The 20,110-nt window shown below is 44.4% G+C and overlaps 1 protein-coding gene and 1 long non-coding RNA gene across 4 annotated transcripts in view; one reads left to right on the top strand and one right to left on the bottom strand.

Annotated features, from left to right (window-relative positions):
• The window catches only part of PALD1 (phosphatase domain containing paladin 1), a 108,205-nt gene extending 88,638 nt beyond the window's left edge, over positions 1–19,567 (bottom strand). Inside the window, exon 1 of one of the 3 annotated variants that reach the window (XM_081006468.1) lies at positions 18,956–19,567. The gene's annotated coding sequence lies outside the window, so the exon portion shown is untranslated. Of the gene's footprint in view, positions 1–8,918; positions 9,314–11,264; positions 11,431–18,955 lie in introns of those variants that run through there. The other 2 variants (XM_081006469.1, XM_081006467.1) reach the window with 2 other exon arrangements.
• LOC308477686 lies at positions 9,482–15,184 on the top strand. The gene is made up of 3 exons (XR_013986665.1): positions 9,482–9,754; positions 12,059–12,230; positions 13,337–15,184. It is a non-coding gene; the product is annotated as an uncharacterized lncRNA (long non-coding RNA).
• Positions 19,568–20,110: the final 543 nt, after the last annotated feature.

The following is a 20,110-nucleotide window of genomic DNA, read 5'->3' as shown; positions in this document are numbered from 1 at the left end:
AGTCTCTCAGCCTTTTGAGGACAAAATGGAGATACAGAGAACCATGCGTGTGTACCCCCTTGAAGTTCTTGGAGGAAAGTTAGAATATAAATGTCAATAAGGTTTCTAGGAGCTATGAGCATGAAAGAAGGTGAGTGGGGTGGAAGAAGGCCAAGACTTGCAATGGAAAATACGAGCTGGCCAGCAGCATATAACTGCAGGAGACAACAGCTGAAGTCCTTGTGAGCTTCCCAAACACCACGTCTCATTATGCATCTCTCTGGGAGCTGCCAAAGCACAAGGGCTCTTTAACCCTGCACACCACCCTGCCCAGTGCAAACAAAGGTTTTAGCAGACGTCCCACTTTACACTCCACAACTGTTTATGCTCATCTCAAAAAGACAACAGAGATGTTTAGGTGCCACCACAGAAAATACACAATTCCTACCTTGCACAGAAGAGATATCCTAATGGGTATTACTGGCAGGAAGGAGGCCCTCCCTTGCAAAGTGCAGTGATCCGTTTGGTATACAAAACACTGAAATGGCATTTCCAACAATTGCTATCCAATTGCTTTTGGGAAGATGACAAGCAGGGTCTGTCTGTGATGATGGAGGCTTTTATTTAGCTATCAAGGCTAATAGCAGCCAATCCTCCATCATCTGCCTCATTAATTATTATTATTATTATTATTATTATTATTATTACTATTATTACTATAAACTATCTATCCTAGCAGACAATTCCACATTTTGCGACACTGAATGCCATAAAAATGTCAATCTCCTTAAGTTGAGCATGCATCTAATGCAATCCCATACATGTCTACTCGGAAATAAGCTCCACTAATTTCAAGGGATCTTGAGGGAGGTTGCAATCCTGCAATGTGCTGTCTTATATGCAGGTAAGATTTCGCTGAATGCAATGGGGCACATATGCATAAGGTCGGGAATTTATGTAACTAGCATGATTTTACATGTATTGTTTTCATTGGGTTGTACCTATTCTGCGATTCTGGGAGCCGAGGTTGCTTGAACCAACAGGAGAACAAACAGAAGAGCAGAGATTATCTTAGCTGATCCATCCCCATTGCCACAGTCTCTGCCAAAGCAGAGGGGAAACTGGCAAAAAAGAGAACCAAGTCGATTCCTCCCAATATTTATTTTTCCTGGTTAAATAGCATTTGGGGCACATACCCGATTCAAAATCATGAATTACAAACACTTCTTTAACGTTACATAATAGATTGGAAACATCATGGTTTCCAAAGTCAAACATCCATTGAGATCATATTTGTAAATAAAAGAAAAACACCATCAATTGTTTGCTTTAGGAGTCTTGTAAAGGCATATGCGCAAAGGCTTTCTCTGATCCATAAGACTGGACCCTGTACCACTACCTCTGGACTTCTGTTTTTCCTCTCAGCTTTTATTACATTGTTTTAGTGTTTTCGTTTTACAAATGTTTAAAATGTTATGCAGCTTAGAAATACATTTGTATGTAAACAAAGTCTGAATTTTTAAAAAATGCCACAATCCTCAGTCTGCTTGTTTCAGTAACAGCAGTTTTCAAAATGACAGCAAAACTAAATAAGTGGATTTGACAGTCCCACCTTCTGTTAATTTCTGTACAGTGGTACCTCGGGTTACAGACACTTCAGGTTACAGACTCCGCTAACCCAGAAATAGTACCTCGGGTTAAGAACTTTGCTTCAGGATGAGAACAGAAATCGCACAGCGGCAGCGGGAGGCCCCATTAGCTAAAGTGGTACCTCAGGTTAAGAACAGTTTCAGGTTAAGAACGGACCTCCAGAACGAATTAAGTTCTTAACCCGAGGTACCACTGTACAGTGAATTAGGGCTGTGGCTGAATGTTTGAACATTCTCAGGACAAAAAGAAAGTTGTGATTTTGGAGGGGGCAAATGATGCCCCCCATCCTCTCTTTGCCCAGCTGTATACTTTGCAGTATACATTTCTCAACTTTGCTGCCATTCTATATACCTCCTTGAGTAATCCCACTCAATCCAGGATCAGGCAGGGAGCAAGATGAAGTCATGCTTGATATCATATTTGGCCATGTGGGGTAATACTGATAACAAACAGGGCTACCCCTGCCCTGCATGCAAGGGAGTACCCCACCCACCCACCCACAGTGGGATGTGAAACACATAGCAGTCAAGTTCAACATTCCTAGAATGGACATGCTAGGAGATGCTTTGTACCAACCAGGAGAAAACGTACTGTTTCCTCCTGAGCTGGGACAAACTTCCTCTGCGTGTGACTAGATGTGAGCGTGGCCTAAACTGGGTAGGGGAGCACACACTCTTCTTTTGCTCCTTCTTCTCAGTTTTGTTTTTCTACATGTTAGCAGAAGTGACTGCCTGCCACTGCATGCACACAAAAGCTTATACCCAGAACAAGCTTGGTTGGTCTCTAAGGTGCTACTAGACAAATTTTTTTATTTATTTTATTTCTTTTGACTGTGTCAGACCAACACGGCTACATACCTGAATCCCTTATAGGATAGTTCCGCATGTATATATACTTTTGTAACCTGAGTCTGCCTTCAGGGATCCAACTGTGAACTGAATGAATGTGAGTAAATTACTTTTATACAGTGGTGCCTCGCAAGACGAAATTAATCCGTTCCGCGAGTCTCTTTGTCTTGCGGATTTCTCATCTTGCGAAGCACGGCTATTAGCAGCTTAGCGGCTTAGCGGCTATTAGCGGCTTAGCGGCTATTAACGGCTTAGCAGCTTTAAGAAAAAGGAAACAAACTCGCAAGAACTCGCAAGACGTTTCGTCTTGCAAAGCAAGCCCATAGGGAAATTCGTCTTGCGGAACAACTCAAAAAACGCAAAACCCTTTCATCTAGCGAGTTTTTCGTCTTGCGAGGCATTCGTCTTGCGGGGCACCACTGTATAGACTTTAATAAGATTGTCGTGTCTATTCTTTTAAAGAGGGACAAGAAGGGATCTTACCAGGAATTTTATATAGACAGGTACAGATGAACCTACAACAAGCAAACTGCTGTGAGTTTAAAGGGGAATGTTTAAACTCTGCTAAGACATAGAACTTGCTAACACAAGTTAGGAAGGATATCATTGAACAATATATCCTCTCCTGCCTCCCTGAATATTCCCACACCCACTGCCAAGGAAACAGAGAAAACACTGTGGCAGTTTACCTGGCCATCCTCTCTGCAATACAGCAAGGGAGGGATGGTCAACCTCATTGTCTCAGCAACAGGGGCGCATTTCATACTGCCCCACACATTTTGTGTGAAAGTGATCTTTCACAGGACACTACAAAAAGGCCAGCAAGACATGACCCCACTCCTCCCCACTCCTTCAGCAAGAATATCTAGGTTCTTTTTAGCACATGTCCTAGATTTAGATAACAATCTTAATTTTTTAAAGGCCAATTACTTTTCTGGCGCATGCGAGCTTAAGATTGCTTCACTACTCTACCAAATTACTGAAAACAAGACAGAAAGACATCCAGAGGCAGACAGACAGACTGCCTTATAGCTCCTTATAAGGCCTCTTAACAATAGTTCTGTGACAAGGCATGGTTTGGAGCCGGGTTAGGAACAAAAAGGCTGATCCCGTCAGACAGCTGGCAGCACACCCTCCATAATAGACATGTCTCAGTGCCTGCAGAAGTGTAATTTTAGAGTCCAGGGCTTAATTTGAGCCAGACCTGATACCCATTACCAACGTCAAGACTTAGCCGAGGCACGCATGAACCAACCTAAGGGTTTCTGAAGATGCAGGCTGCATTCCCACCTCACAAATCTAGGGTGTGGTAGGGCTTGCAGATCAGGCAGAGGGAGGGCCATAAAAGCCCAAATCCCAGCACTCCACTTTTCAAAAATTAGACCTGCCAAACACAAACAAAACAGCAGCCCCGTAGACATCGTTCAGGAAACTTCGGTTCCCCAGTTACCTCATCCTTTTTTTTCTACCAGATATTGCTGCACTCCAGCTCCCATCAGTCCCATCTAGCAATGCCAATGGTCAGGGATGATAGAAGTTATAGTCCAGCAAGATCTTGAGGGCACTGGTAAGGGGAAGTCTGAGTTCCTAGGCACCATTCTTGGCTGCCTGGTTACGGAAGCCAAAAAACAACATAGGGACCAGAGCTTCCTCTTGTTTTTTTTTTTTTTTTTAAATAATGTTTATTAAAATTTTCAAAAATACAGAAAGTAAAAAGTTAAAATACATTCAGAACCTTATTTTCATATAACCACTTTCTGGGACTCCCCCCTTCCCCCACCCCTATCATATTCCTGTTTCATATTGTTGGCTCCACAAGCTCTCAATTCTGATTAAAAACTTAATTTGTTTAGACCATTGTTCGAATTTAAAATTTCTACACTCCTCATCAATACCCTTAATAAAAAGCCAAAAATTTCTTTCCCAGGGTCCACCCCATTTTTATTCCACAATTTCCCTTTTTTCTGTAATAATAAAGACACCCCACATAATAGAAATATCAGAAATAAGAAATAAAAGGTATAATAGATGAAACAAAACCAGTTCAAAAAAAAGAAATTGACAAGCCTTTGGATTTTAGTTCTCCCCCTCTGTCCCCGGTTTAATTTCCCCCTGACCACCAAACCATGTTATCCGCCTGGAATTCTTACAATCCATAAATCGCCTATTTTCCCCCAACTCCTTGCTGGTTTTTTTTTTTTTATTTTTTTCCTTTCATAATTATTTTTTAAAACACTTAGCTTCAGATCTTTAATAAAGCTCCCCCCATTGTTCTTTCCAAATTGTAGTCCAGTTTCCTCTTGTTCCGCTGCTGAAACGTTCTAATTCAGAAGCTTAGTAAGTCTGCAGGGATTATTATTATTCAGGAACAAAAACTTGCGTTCAGTCCCTTCCTTTCTTCAATAGAAAATTCTATTGTCTCCTTTAGTTGTACACCCTGTAGACAAAATATTATTTCCGTTTTGCAGCTTTCCCAGAAGATAACCAGTTCTGTAAAATTCCAATGGTATTTTTCCACTTACGACCATCTTTGTAATGTCCCGAAACTCCTCTAGGGGGATTGTTGTAACTTTGTTTTCTCTAGTCCAAAAGTCCGATTGTTATCCATATTTTCGCCATTTTGTATCCAAGTTTTAAAAAGTTGTAGCAAATTGTAACAAATTTAGCCAGCAAAGTTCTCATAATAAAATCCTCTCTGCTTTCCGACTTTGACAGCTACTTTGACAGCTGTCAAAATCTCCGACTCTTTTCACCAGGCTCTCTCTTCAATCACCCCGGTTCCCAGGGGGGGGGGGTTACGTTTCTTCTCCCTCAATTCGTCCTCCAGCACAGTTCTTATAATTTCCCATCGTGGAATTCTTAGTTTTTATCAGCAATACAAATCTTTTTGGACCTTGGTTTCCCCGTCCTTGTCTTAGAAGGTTTACAATAGGGGGGGGGACTGACTTCCTTTTTGGATCCCCCCCCCGCTCGTGTCCAAATCGAAAGGAAATTCTTTTTTTTCCTCCTTTTAAACCCAGTTTCCAAATTACTCACGGGTTGTTGTTAAACAGTCCGAATTTTCAATGGAAGAAGTCAGCGCTCTCCGCCGGATGGCATGCGGCTGCGCTCGGCAGGGATAGCAGAGGACTCAAAGCACCACGCTTCTCCCCGGCACCCGATCCGTAGCCTTTAAAAAGGCTCCTTCACGAGTCGGGAGGGCGCTGACGGTGCCAGCCGAGTCTCCATGTCCACGGCCCTCGTGGCCGTGGTTTTTAAGGGTCCCCGCATCGCCGGTGCGGTAGGACCCAGCCCCTGCCGAGCAGGCTCCCTCCGGAGCTCGGAGGGAGTCCGCCATTCGGCGATGGCGCCAACCCGGAAGTCCCAGAGCTTCCTCTTGTTAGCTGTGACTTCATTGTTACAGTTTGCCGACAGCAAGGGTAGGAAGAGTCTATTTGCTCAAGGTGAAAGCATCCCGTAACGGAACCCCAGTGTAAAAAGGTAAAAGGTAAAGGACCACTGTATGGTTAAGTCCAGTCAGAGGTGACTATACGTTTGCGGCGCTCATCTCGCTTTTAGGCTGAGGGAGCCGGCATTTGTCCACAGACAGTTTTCTGGATCATGTGGCCAACATGACTAAACCGCTTCTGGTGCAACAGAACACCGTGATGGAAGTCAGAGCGCATGGAAACTCAGTTTCCCTTCCTGCCTATTTATCTACTTGCACTGGTGTGCTTTCAAACTGCTAGGTTGGCAGGAACTGGGACAGAGCAACAGGAGCTCACTCCATCGCAGGGATTCGAAGCACCGACCTTCTGATTGGCAAACCCAAGAGGCTCAGTGGTTTAGACCACAGTGCTACCCGCGTCCCAGTCCACAAGGAAGCCGCAGAAAGAATGTAGCATGTCAAGAAAGACGTGGGCTCGAAAAGGATGAAAACCACTATCCTACTATATCACATGCATCAAGTGTTTGCTGGGATAGGTCCATTGTCCTACACACATAGCTGCTTTTTTTCTCCGATACAAAAGGTAAGCCAAAGGTTTGAGCAATACAAGAAGGAGTAGAAAGAGAACTACTTCAAACATCTTTGATGAAGATGGGGCAAGTTTCTAGCCCACAAAAACCTTGGGGTCACATCCATACCACACATCTGAAGCACGTCGCTTCCCCCAAAGAATCCTGGGATCTGTGGTTTACCCCCTCAGAGAGCTACAATCCCCAGCACTCTTCATAAACTGCAGTTCCCAGGATTCCTTGGGGGAAGCCATGGTGTGGATATGATTTGCATATAACACAGTAAACCAGCTGCAGCTATAAGGTTGCTTTTGCTACAGCAGACCAATGAAGCCACTCCCAGGACACAAACCCATTTCAAACCTTCCCGTATCCTCATTCTGAAGGTTTCAAAAAGGCTCATGGGCTGCGCATGGCTGTGCAAAATGTTCTGATGCCCTCCGAGCTAACTAACAGCACAATCCTATAACAACATATTCAGGTATAAGCTCCATTGAGTTCAATGGCGGCTTACTCCTGGGATACACGATTGCAGCCTAATAAATAGTAATAATAATAATATATTTTTATTTATACCCCGCCCTTCCCGGTTCAGAAAACCAGGCTCAGGGCGGCTAACAACAAATTTAAAACACTCAATTGTAATACAACATAGAAGCAGCATAAATTACATTATAAAAGCATGAATGACAATAAAATCCAAAGTTCAAAAATCAATTTGGGGGAAATCCATTCAATAAACATTAGATAGTCACCAGGGCTAGCTGGCTGAATTAGTCCTACATGGGCCAGCAAGGAGGCCAGGGGAGAATTAGCTGTGGGGTCCCAGAGCGGGTAATCTTCATAAAAGGGGAGGGGGAGGGAAGAAAGGGAAAATAAAAGATCAGACTGAATTCAAATTAAAGGCCAGGTGGAATAGCTCTGTCTTACAGGCCCGTAGGGCCCTAGTCTCATGGGACAGAGCATTCCACCAGGTTGGAGCCATCACTGAAAAGGCCCTGGCCCTAAGTCCATCTCTAAAAACATTCGGCATATAAAAGGGAGAAAACAGATTTATATATGTATGAAAATTATTGTTTCATGAAGCAATAGGTTTATTAGAGTGGAAAAATTGGGAAAGGACAGGAAGTCAAACTTATTTACTAAATATATTGTAGGAAGACTTATATTCTTTTGTTGGGTTTTCATTTTGATAAAACTGACTTATGTAAAATAAGGAAGATATGTATTTGATGTACAGATGCAAGTATGAACAATCAAGCATTTAAAAAACAAATAAACCATTCAGCATAACATCACACAAGGCCTTTCCTTCCCCTTTTCACCACAAAGTGCCTTTAGCCTCTGCCCGGGAAACAATGGGTTCCCCACCCCCATTTGCTATAGTATACTGTCTTGAAAACCGTTAGGCTTACAAACAAGCCATGGGAGGCACAAATAGACTTGGGAGACTGCCAAAGAAACTTGCTGCATGGGAGTTTTCCAAATCTGGCACGAGAAGAAATAAAACTATGGCTTTAATTCTAAGTGCACTTGGAACCGCATTCCACTGTCAGCAGCATTCACTTCCAGATCAGCATGCTAGTCCTTAAGAAAAAAGAAAAGAAAAACAGAGATAGCGAGGATGCATTACATACTGCCCACCTAGGGCCTCGCTGACATTTTTTATTATCCACAAATTAGAATTCTCAGAATCCTAGTTTTAAAAACAATAACTGAATGGGGGGGGGGGAGAGAGTAGTCCCTCCTTGATTACAGAGAGAATAATTTTCCATTCCACAGATAAGCCCAACATTCATAACTTCCTGTTGGTCATATCAGGGTTTTTATCTAGATAATACATTGAACAACCTAAAGCTGTATATAAACGTTACGTATTGATCTGCTTTCTTTCTTTCTTTTTTAAAAGTCTAGATAATACATTGAACAATCTAAAGCTGTATATAAACGATACGTATTGATCTGCTTGTTTTCTTTCTTTTTTAAAAGTCAATCTCCAGTTTGTGAAAGATTACTTTTGTTTCATATAGCTTAAAAAAAGACACATTGGTGCAGAAAGGTAGCAATTTTTTAATGTTTCCAATGCGCTCCTCAATCCTCAAAGCAAATTACATTTCAACAGCATCAAGACAACATGGAACACCTAAGAATGTAAGGCATCTTCCACAAACCTGAGAATTAAAATAGAAGATCCAAGGGCTAAGCACCTGACATTTCTGATTTGCTTTTATAGATATATAAACAAACAAACCTACTAAATAGCCACAGAAATCAGTAAGTGAGGAGCTGAGATGAAAAGGGACCTGTTTAAACGAGGCAAGCAAAACAGGTATCAAAGATTTTACATCCATGGAAGAATTGACCCTTTTTCCATCCCAGAGTGTGGGAGGAAAGGGTTTTGAACCATAAAAGAGAACAGCAGAGAGGAGAAAATTCCAAAGGTACCTGACTTGAGGAATCAGGGGAGCGCATCCAGTATCCTTTTCCTGGTGCACTGAAGAACAACAATAAATAAATACATAAACTTCGGCGATTCAAACGATGCCGCCCAACTTTCTCGGGAGCGATTTAAAAGGGAGCTTCTTCCCTCCTTTCTCTCTGCAAATTCTCAGGACGTTCCATCAAAGGCTTTGCTGCTGCTGTCGCCGCTGCTACTTCGGTGGCTAAGCAGTTAAAACCATCTCTGGCGGTGGGGGGGCAAAACAATTGCTGCAGCAGAGTCTTCTCAGCCGAAGCCGAGAGACTGTAGCACTTTTGTTTTCGAGAGATCAAAAATCCTATCCCGTTTGCCAATGAAAACAGGGGCCGGCAGAGCCCCGGGAATCTGCACACTCTGAGCAGAACAGCCTCGGCTGTCTGTGCGCTGGAGGGTGTGGGGGGTGGGCTTTATATAAAAAGAGGGCCAGCTCAGTGGGCTTCTCTGCCAATGAAAAGCTTGGGATTCCTGGCAACCAAAGCCACAAGGCACTAGGAGACCACAGGCCATAGAGACTGCCAAGGCAGGACAAGGTTTCGTACAGACGATGAGGAAAGCGCAGATTTCTCGGCTCAGGAATCGAACCGCTGGACAGGCTTCTTCTGCATCTTTGAGAAACATCACCATCTCCCCTGACAGGGATGCTTTTCTAGATGTAGCTTTCTGCCATCATTCGCTTTTCACGTTTATTCTCCTTTTCAGGAGATGTCTCAGCAACCACCAATCCAGGAGGAAAAGCAGAATCCGTAAAACAAGGAATCGACTGCTGGTTGTTCTTTCCTTGAAATGCTCCAACACTCTCAAGGTAATTACTAAAATATTTTATTCCCACCCAACTATCAGTATATAAAATTAAACAGGCAGGGACTGGTATACAATCACATAAGAATGTGTCATTATCTACTTCGACTGGCTGGCTTTACAGGGGCTGCATACTGATGTCTATGGTTTTCATCGTGTTTTTCAAAAGCATAGGCAGCCTTGAGTATTTGGAGAAGTGAGGAGAATTAATAAAAGCTTCTCTCTTTGAAAAGGGAGATGCTAATGGAAAATAGCCCACGTGCAACTGCACTTGATTGCATTCATTCAACTTCATCCTAGCCGATAACTTTCCTACATCTTCTTTATCACTTCCGCTACTGTTTAAAAATCTAAATTACAATCTGCTTGGAGCAAAGACTCAAGACTCATTTCTTACGGTGTAGGTCGGTGGAAGCACCAGAAATTGCTTGATTTAGTATTAACCACTCTCCTGGCAGGTAATATGAGGTCCATTAGTCTTAACATGCAACAATACTTCGAGTCAATTTTTAAAATATATCCATCTTATTGCACTGAACTGCTAATCATTTCCGCAGTGAACCAGGTCCTGAGATGGCTGGCACAATGTTGACTCAGCAGTTTCATAAGGAACTGTTAGCTCCTCTCTGGCAAGATGTCAGTGTTCCAAATGTGCATCACTTTGCAGGAGAGATGCACCCGTTCTCCTTTCGCGATACCTGGAAGCACGTCAGTTGCACATCCCTTTCCCACTATTTCGCCGAATGCACGAAGCAGCCCCAAGCTTATTACTCCTCATGTCTCATCCACCATCCATTTTCACCTGCAGTCTGCAGTTTTGCCCCACCCAAAAAAAACTAAAACAGAGAGCAGCACCATAGCACAAAGGAAGAAAAGCAAAAGCTTCCAGGTCCAGCTAATATAAATATATAAGTTCAGTTTCAGGTTTCTCTTCAGATTCAGCTGCAGACATCAGAACAGAGACAGAGAGAAGGTACACACACACACACCAGACCTAGCAAAACAGATCTTGCCCTGCCTAAGGAGGCCCACCACACATCCAAATCCTCCCAATGTCATAGCCTTTTGCTTTGGTGTTTCTTTTGCAGAGTCAGCCCAATACATTTTCCTACCTGAGGCAGAAATTCCAAGTGCCCTCCCCCAGTCAAGGTGTGCAGTACTCACATTTTGGCCCCCAAAATGGAAAAAAAATATCTCACAGGCATCTCACCTTGGGAGTGAAACAACAACAATCAAAACAGTAATTTGCTATTATTTCATGACACCCAAAATCAGCTTCATGAGGCAGTGGCCTCACTCTGCCTAATAGTAGGGCCAGCTCTGCTAGTAAACAGTTGTGACGTTTTTCACTATTGGCTTCTAAAACATTTCTGTGGAAAACTGTTTAACGTCTGCAGCTAGCTCAGTCGTAGAGTCAATTATTTGTAAGCAGGTGATCGCAGGTTCAGTCCCTGGCAACTCCAGGTAGGGCTACGAAATATCTTTGCCCACCCTAACATTATCACATCCCTCACCTTTCGGAGTCTCTCTCTACGGTCAGCAAGTTTCATCTGAGAAAGCATTGGATTAAGTGGCAACCATGCATAAATGAGACACGCTCTTTAAATATTATGCTTCCTCCTACTACGACGCTGCCAACCTGCACTGCAGCTGCCAAGCAGAAGCCAAATATTTATAGGAGGCCACTGAGCCAAAGGAAAAGTAGTGAAAAGGCATTCAGCCCAATAAACATCAGGAGGAATGTAAAGGGAACCCAGGCAGTGCCCGAAAATGGTAACGTTTGAAGGCCTGGAAGGCTGTTAATACAATGCTCATGCTATGGATGTTAAGATACTAGCCAAACTACACTGGCTTCTTACAAGCTGGCAGGAGGAATTCATCTTACTTTGGCTTGGCCCAGGAACTGCTTGCTGGCCAAGCTGCTGAGCATGCTGTGGCCTGGGTTTGCTTTCGATAGGCTTAAGCATACGTCACTCTGAGCACCAAGATAAGAAAACTAAAAGGCATGGCATAAGAAATCAGAAAATTTCCCCTGCAAGGAATGTGTGGTGGAGATTTACAGCGGTCCTTTCAAACAGATAAAATGGGCAAGACACAGCAGGCCAACAAAGGAAGAGAGCTAAAAGTTCACATGATATTGCCCCCCCCCCCTTTTTAAGGCAAAATTCAAAGCTAAGCAGAATTTTGCAACAATCGCGGGTGGGGGGGGGGATACTTTCCTGTTGTTGCCAATTCTGCCCAGAGAACGGATTTACAGTATTTTCATTTTATTTTCTCTTCTCACCCCCCCCCCCCTTCTTCAAATGAGGACTGTTGCCAAGCTGTTTCCAAGTGGTGGAGATTTCCTTTCACAGATCTTTGTTGTTAACTCTTGCTGCCACAATGCTATTTGTGAAACCGGAGAGCTCAAGAGGAAAGGGGGAAACAGCTCAGCATTAACTTTCCTAAGGAAAGGAAGCCTGCAAGAGTTCTGTTCCGTGGTGAGAGAGACCCTTATGCTCTGAAAAACAATGTTTGTAAGGAAACCGCGCAAATTTGCCATACAGGCACCAACAGCAACCAAATATGGGACAGTCCTCTGCACTGGTAACCATTTTAACTTCGGTAAAGGTCAAGTAGCCCCAGGCCTCCATTAAGTCCCCTGAGTGAATGGGTTTTGGGATTTTAAAAAGCCTGCTTGTTTAAAAAGTTTTAGAAGATGGTTGAAAAAGATAATGCAAATGGGGGGGGTCCCTGCCAAAATCTCTGCCACTGGCCTTTCTCCTTCAAGCAGTGCAAGTTGTTTGATGTTGTCATAAACGTGCCATCTTCCAAATAAGTAGCTGTCTTAGTCGTTTGCCACAAAAAATAAATCAACTGAGATTTGTGGCACCTTAACACATTTATTGTAGCATATGCTTTCATGCACCAAGGTCCAAGTGCACCCTGATGCACAAATGCTTATGCCGTAATAAATCTGCTCCGTCTTTAAGGTGCCGCAAGCCTTTTTGTTGACATAAATATGGAAGGTTAAGATCAGAAACACTATTTTTGCTTTCAGGTGCCTCTGGCATGGTACATGCCATTAGGTTCTCTGTGAATTATAGGGATGCAAGCTGATATATGAATGAGCACATCTAAGAATGGTTGGTAGAGGGACGCGGGTGGCGCTGTGGGTAGAGGGACGCGGGTGGCGCTGTGGGTAGAGGGACGCGGGTGTCGCTGTTCAGCAACATCTAGAAGGTCAGTGGGTTCCCACAACTTTTCATCCACAATCATTTGCTGTTTTCCTTCCACACCTAAAGCTCATTTCTAAACCACTTCATATTTTAAAAATCTCTAAATGGTGCACAGCAAAGCCATCAATATGAACCACAAAAGTCAACAGCTACTTTAATACTAGATCTATACCTTTTAATCATTGCTGTATTATTTTATTCATTACCATCGCATTTAACACCAGGACAGCTCGGTTCTGTTTTTATTTATAGCATATCAAAAACTTCAATAAGTTGTCAAATGGGGACCTCTTCTGGCAAAGTAAGGCATTCCCACACAAACTGCTTCCTTTAAACCAGAGCTTACCAAACCTCTCTCACCACCAAAGGAACACAAGCGAACAGCAAAGAACCTGCCCAAGAAACGCTCACACCAAACCCTACATATAGTAAGTAAAATAGAAACATCGCCACCCGACCCCACCCTCATCCATCTTTCCCCTCCTCCACCTCTTTCCCCTTTTCTTCCTAATGTCTCAACAAATGAAACTGATTTGTAAAAATGTTACAGGGCAAGAAAAAACACGAGAGAGAGATATTGCACACTTTTGTAAATCAACAAAATCTTTAATAAAACAAAAAACCAGAGCTTGCTCCTACCAGGGCTGGAAAGGGGTTAGTTTAGCCTCCTGTTTCCTAGTAAAACTTAATTACTGTTTCGCAAAATGACACATGTTTAAAAAGAGTACTGTATCATCAACATGAAAAGTTCAGAAAGCTCTGTTTGAAACTACTGTATTAGGAAAGGTTTTACAGAAATTTTACCCATTTACACGTGGTGGGCAGTTCAACAACAGAAGGCAAACTTACAAATGACATATTCCTAAGATCTGGAACGTGGAGCAGGGCTGAGGTACTACTTCAGACCACTGACCCACATCAAACACTTTTCAAAACATGTGTAAGCACTACATGTTGTGGGGTGTTTTCCCCCTACAATACACAGGGCTATCAGCTGATTAACTACCTCCTCTTGCTTGGATACATCTGCATATTATTAAAACTACAGGAGAGTTGCCTTTTTGAGATACTGAAGGAAGTGCAAGAAAGCTTTGGTTTATAAAATTGCAAGTTGCCATTCACAATCCTCCTCTTCCATAAGCTAAATGCATGCAATTGCACTTGTTCATTTTCAGACTCTTTGAAACCCTTTGCCTCTGTCTCCACATTGCAAGCAACCCCCCCTTTTTGTTTAAGTTTATCTGTAAAGAATGTAATGTATGTATGGCAATTTTATATAAAGCAAACATAATATGTTGTTAGAAGGAAATGCTACCTTCAAATTCTTAATTTGTATCCCCATTGAAGTTGGTCCTCAGCAAACAGCTATAAAAGCTTGCAGCCTTAACAACACAGGTCTTGTGTTTGTTTCCTGAGCCCTTGTGCAACGCGAGGCATGCAGCCTGGAAATTAATTCCAAAACTCTTCTCTAGACTTTGAAACTATGTGCAAAATGCCTGCCACTAGACAATGCACCGTGAAGATCATATATGGACATACCTGTTTCAGACACCAGTCTTAATGCCTTGTGCATTTTAATTTGCTTCCAGGACATTTGCTTATGCTCCCACTTTCAGACTTATACCTCAGATATGCACCCACAGTGAATGGGAGGGAGAGCTGGACTCTCCCTACGGATGTGCCTGTCTAACCCCCTTCCTTGGATAAAACTTACAGGCTGCAGACCCATCAGATGCCAACGTGAATGACTGCAAGAACAAAATAATTGCAACCTGTACTTTTCTACTAGAAAAAAAAAGGTTCTGGTACTGCGTACCCTTGAGTGCCCCCAGAGAGAGAGAGAAAAGCAGTGGTTGTAACTGCATAATAAGAACACAAGATTTTAAAAGATGCATGGAGAAGAATTGTACATAACAATTGGTGACGGGGTTCTGTGGCTTTTTTGTGAAAAAGCAACAAATAAAGGAAGTCTAATGATCCACTCTGGACCATTCTGGATTTGTTTGCAGAGCACAAACGCTCAAGAAGAAACCCTAGTAATTCTCTATCAACAAAAACAAATTTCTAGAACAAAACTGTCATCAACAGGGCAATCCTATACATGCCTATTCAAAAGTAAGCCTACACTGAAATTTAAGGAGAATTATTCTCTGGTAACTGTTATAGGTCTAAAGCCAAAATTGTTTCTAATATTTTGTTAGGAGCCACCCAGAGTGGCTGGGGCAACCCAGTCAGATGGACTTACTTACTTACTACCACTACTACTAACATACAGGCATGCAAAGGCTCCATAGCCCAGTCTAAGCAAGGGCAAGACATTAGTAGCTCCACATTTGGAGCGCCAAAACACCAGAAGCCCAGCTGCTCTCTAGGATACCCTTGCAAGCTTGTGACTGCTGTCTTTTATGCACAGGTGTAGCTAAGCACACAAGGATTTCTGCTTCAGAAAGCAATGAGTAGAACAAACAACAGACAATTTGCCAGACCAGCCGAGAGCACCCACTTGATTATGCCATTGATGCACTATCCGCATGACAAGAGAGGCACTCTTAGGTGGGGATAATGCTGAATTTGAACACCCACAGATGCAAGGCCAGTAAAATATAAACTGTATGCTACAACAACAACAACAAAAAGACACATTCCAACCACAGCCAAAAAATGGGAGAAGCTTTGAAAGGATTGTGAAGGGGTGACATTACAGCCTCTTTAGGAAGAACATAATAAGCAATCTTCTATCAAAGCCAGTGCAGTATTGTCTAATATTCTGACTGGCAGTGGTTCTCCAAGGACAGAAAAGGCCTCTTATCAAATGTCTTTCAAAGTATGTGTTCTGCCTGAGATCTGAGTCCTTCCCTTTCCACAGATAAAATTAACACGGAGGCATAGGTCACCAGGCACACAGCAGCAACAATGTGCATTCATCAAAAATATGTTGTTGTTGTTTTTAAAAAGTCTATGATAATAAAAGACAAGTGTTTGCACATTACACTAAGCCATTCATTACGGTTTAGTAAGCTAACTTGTGCACACAGTCCAAGCACCGCTGCTTTGCTCCTCCACCTTGCACAAGCAAGTAAACAAACCACAATGGAGATAGTTTAGCTGCATAGCCCGGTATTCAAATCCAGAATCTTGGTTTGTTTCACCCTATTAAACCACAATCAAGCATAACCATGATCCTGGGCTTGGACGTCATGCTAAGCCATGGGTAGGCAAACTAAGACCCGGGGGCCGGATCCGGCCCAATCACCTTCTAAATCCGGCCTGCAGACGGTCCGGGAATCAGTGTGTTTTTACATGAGTAGAATATGTCCATTTATTTAAAATGCATCTCTGGGTTATTTGTGGGGCATAGGAATTCGTTCATTCCCCCCCTCAAAAAAAATATAGTCTGGCCCCCCCACAAGGTCTGAGAGACAGTGGACCGGACCCCTGCTGAAAAAGTTTGCTGACCCCTGTGCTAAGCTATCCCCATCATGGTTTGTTTACCCATTTGTGGAAAGACAGGAGCAAAGCAGGAGTGCTCAGGGCAGAGCTTGTGCACATTATGGCTTACTAAACCATATTTATGGGGTCCCCAACATTATGCCCTTGGGCACAATGGCACCCTTGAAGACTTTCCCTGGTGCACACAAAGCTACTGCACACACTCTAATGCTCGTTCTTCACACTTCCTGGTGAAGGGGCAAGGGTTACCTTTCTTCTTGTGAAGCACATGGAGATGAAGGCAAGCGTGGGAAGAGTGGTGCTCTTTCCCACTTCCTCTTTCAGCTCTATATGCTTCTCAAGGCCCAGAGCGGCACCTGAGCAGAAACTGGAGCAACTAAGAAGGGCAGGAGAGAAAGGGTTTGAGCGGCTGGGGGGCGGGGAGGAAAACAGTGATCGGAGGGGAGGCAAAGAAGACAAAGCTGGGTGTTGCAGGAGTCAAGAGGGAGACAGTGCCAGAGAGGGAAAAGAGGGAACGCCAGAGAAATAAGGCAGGTGCAGTTTACAAAGTAAATTGAATAATACTGAAATGGAATAATCTCCTCATGGATCCTGCCTCCCCTTCATCCCTACCAAACCATCCTGAAATCACATCTCCATTGAATGACCTGCAAAAACATGGCCCTGATACATGAATCCTTTTAATCCTCATAACTTTCTTTTTTACAAGGGATCCACTCAAAACCTCTGTTAAATCATAGGTCTCTTCTACCTATGCAAAGGAAACCTCTTTTTCTCTGTAGGGGGAACATGAACCGGGGGGGGGGGGAGAGAAAAAAGCAACCAGAAGGAATATTGCCCGTGACACTCTCAAAACTCCAAAGGTGCCCACAGGCTCCAAAAGGCTGGCGGATGCTGGCTTAGCATTATGTTCAAATACTGCCAGTGGCTGGGAAGTGGCTGGGAAGCGTTCAGAAAGACTGGTCCACAACAATTGCAGTAGGAGCTCTATAAGGAGAAGCAGCTGCTGCTGTGAGAAAATTCACTTAGAAAGGAGCAACAGTGACATGTCAGGGGATGGAGGGTGGGCAATACATCACAGGTCTGGATGCACCCATTTATACTGTATTTAAGTAAAAGCAGAAGCCATGCCATGGAAACCAACAGCAGCCTGTGCTGACTCAGTAAGGGTTTTCTGTTATGATCGTGTCCATTTGTATCTTGCACTATAGGAAGTGAGGTGAAGCAAAGAAATTACAGTTGCATTTGGAGAAGACTCATGCAGTAAGCACACAATGTGGTTTGGTACATGGCCAAGTCTAGCAGGGAAAGCCTTGAAAATGCTAAATATCGCTCCCAGTCAGTGCAGGCCTTGTAACCCCCAAGGCAAAGCAAACCTATTTCCTTCCTAATGGAAGGAACTGCCTCCTCTGGTTGCAAGGCTTTTGTGCTAGACTACAGAGTACTGATTCCATCAGGGATCCCTTGGGGAGATGTGGAATGTTTCTTTTTTCCCTGAGGGTATTTTTGGGAAGATATACTGTATATATTTTTAGGGTAAAGGCTGAAGAGTATAAATGAAAGCAAATGAAGCAGAGAAGGCTCAATTTTCTAGGAAGGTGGGTCCCCCCCCCCAGTTAGCAACATTGTGGATTATCAGGCTGTTGCAGAGAAATAAGACAGCCCCATTGACTGTGTGAACAAAGAAGTGCTTAAAACAGTAGGCATGAGACAAGAGATCAGAACAGAACAGAACAGGGTGGCATTCCACTAAGTTTCACTAAGAGTAGGCCCACTGAAATAAATGAACACAGCTAAGTTAGGTTGATTAACTTCAGTAGGTCTACTCTGAGTAAAAACAACAATAATACATGTGTGAATTCTTTTAGCCATGCACTAAGCACCACTTAACACACTTTAAAACTGATCCTAAACACACATACAAAAAACCCCCAGATCCTACTGAGATTCACATTAGTTATTTCTAGATGATGGCCACAAACTAACGCAAGAGGGCTGTATGTAAGAGAGTGCCTAGGTTTTGAACACAGGACCTTTCGCTCTGTGTCTCTTACAAAGTGAGGCTCATACCGTCTATGAAGCCTTCCCCAACCTGGTGCCCTCCAGATGTTCTGGACCACAACTCCCATCACCCCTGACCACTGACCCCACTGGCTGTGGCTGATGGGAACTGGTACTCCAAGGTATCTGGAGAGGTCAGGATGGAGATGACTGCCTTAGAGACCCACACAGAGAATTGCACCCACACCTTCCCCTACCTATGCAAAGGAAACCGTGGAACAATACCTAATTTAACAATGCCTTTTGGTCTCCGACCAGGAAAGGGGTGTTTTGGGGTTTTTTAAAGGAAAAATATTGGATCGCACACATGCTGCCCATTCAGAGTATGCATGCATGCAATAGGATACGAACCCAATTCAGTCTCACTGAAGGAAACTTATTTCCGAGTAAACATGTATGGATCGGCCTGAAGTGAGGCTGCAACCCCAAACACCCCTTCCTAGGAAGCTGCAATGAGCCCCGTGGGGTTTACTTACGAGTAGGCATGAAGCGCGCCGGGATGCCAACGCGAGGTTCCCTTCGCCAAGCCAGCGAGCGTCTCGCATCCAAGAAAGTCTGCAGGGGCGACGGCTGAGATCTTGCCCTTCAGCCCCGACAGCTGCCCTCGGCAGGGCAGGCCTCCGATCCCCGGCGGGCTGCGGGAGTCACGAGGACTGGGGAACTCAAGGCGGCCCCTGTTGCCTCTCCTCCTTCCCGGTGGCTCTTAGCGGTAAACCGGTGCATGGAGACGAGACTCAGGCAGCAGCGGCGGCAGCAGCACTTCCTGCCAGCTCGCCAGGAGACGCGGGGAGCGAGGGCGGCGGGACGGACCCAAAAGGCGGAGCACCAAAGGAGGGGACTCACTCACCGGAGGGACGGCATCCCCTGCCGGCTCTGGAGAGAGGAGCTGCGCCGAGGGGCGCCGCCTGGGCCAGCCTTTTGTTCCTCCTTCTCCGCAGCGCCCGGGGCGCATCCACTGCCGCGCGCCTCTCGGGGCTGCCCGCCCTCCCCAAAACAAGAAGCCGGGCGGAGTTCCTGCCTCTTGCCGTAGCTCCAGGTTCCGATCGCCGCTTCTTCTCCAGCGGACGGAACCCCCTCAGGCTCACCGGCCGCCCTCGCTTGGCTACAAATGTGCGCACAAAAGCGCCGGTGGCGGAGGGAGGGACATGCGCAGCCGGCTGCGCTTTCCCAGCTGCTGCAGCTGTTTCCCGGCGCAGACAGATGGCTCTTTTCAGCTACTGCTCTTGCGCCCGTCCCAGGAAAAAGCAGCACTCGGCCCCGCCCCTCCTTTCCTCTTTTCTTTCTTTCTTTGCACACACCTCATTACGCAGAACTTAAACCTAAAGCTCAGTGCATGTTTTGAACCGCCGAAGGATGGACGTGGCTTCAGAAACTTGGGTGTGCAGATTTACTCGTTTGCCAGAAAGCATGTTGTAGTTTGTTGTTGTTTAGTCGTTTAGTCATGTCCGACTCTTCGTGACCCCATGGACCAGAGCACGCCAGGCATTCCTGTCCTCCACTGCCCCCCACAGTTTGCTCAAACTCATGCTGGTAGCTTCGAGAACACTGTCCAACCATCTCGTCCTCTGTCGTCCCCTTCTCCTTGTGCCCTCCATCTTTCCCAACATCAGGGTCTTTTCCAGGGAGTCTTC

The sequence above is a fragment of the Podarcis pityusensis genome (genome assembly GCF_964106645.2).
Source record: "Podarcis pityusensis genome assembly, chromosome: 5".
Taxonomy (NCBI): domain Eukaryota; kingdom Metazoa; phylum Chordata; class Lepidosauria; order Squamata; family Lacertidae; genus Podarcis; species Podarcis pityusensis.
This window is presented reverse-complemented; position numbering and strand designations above follow the sequence as displayed.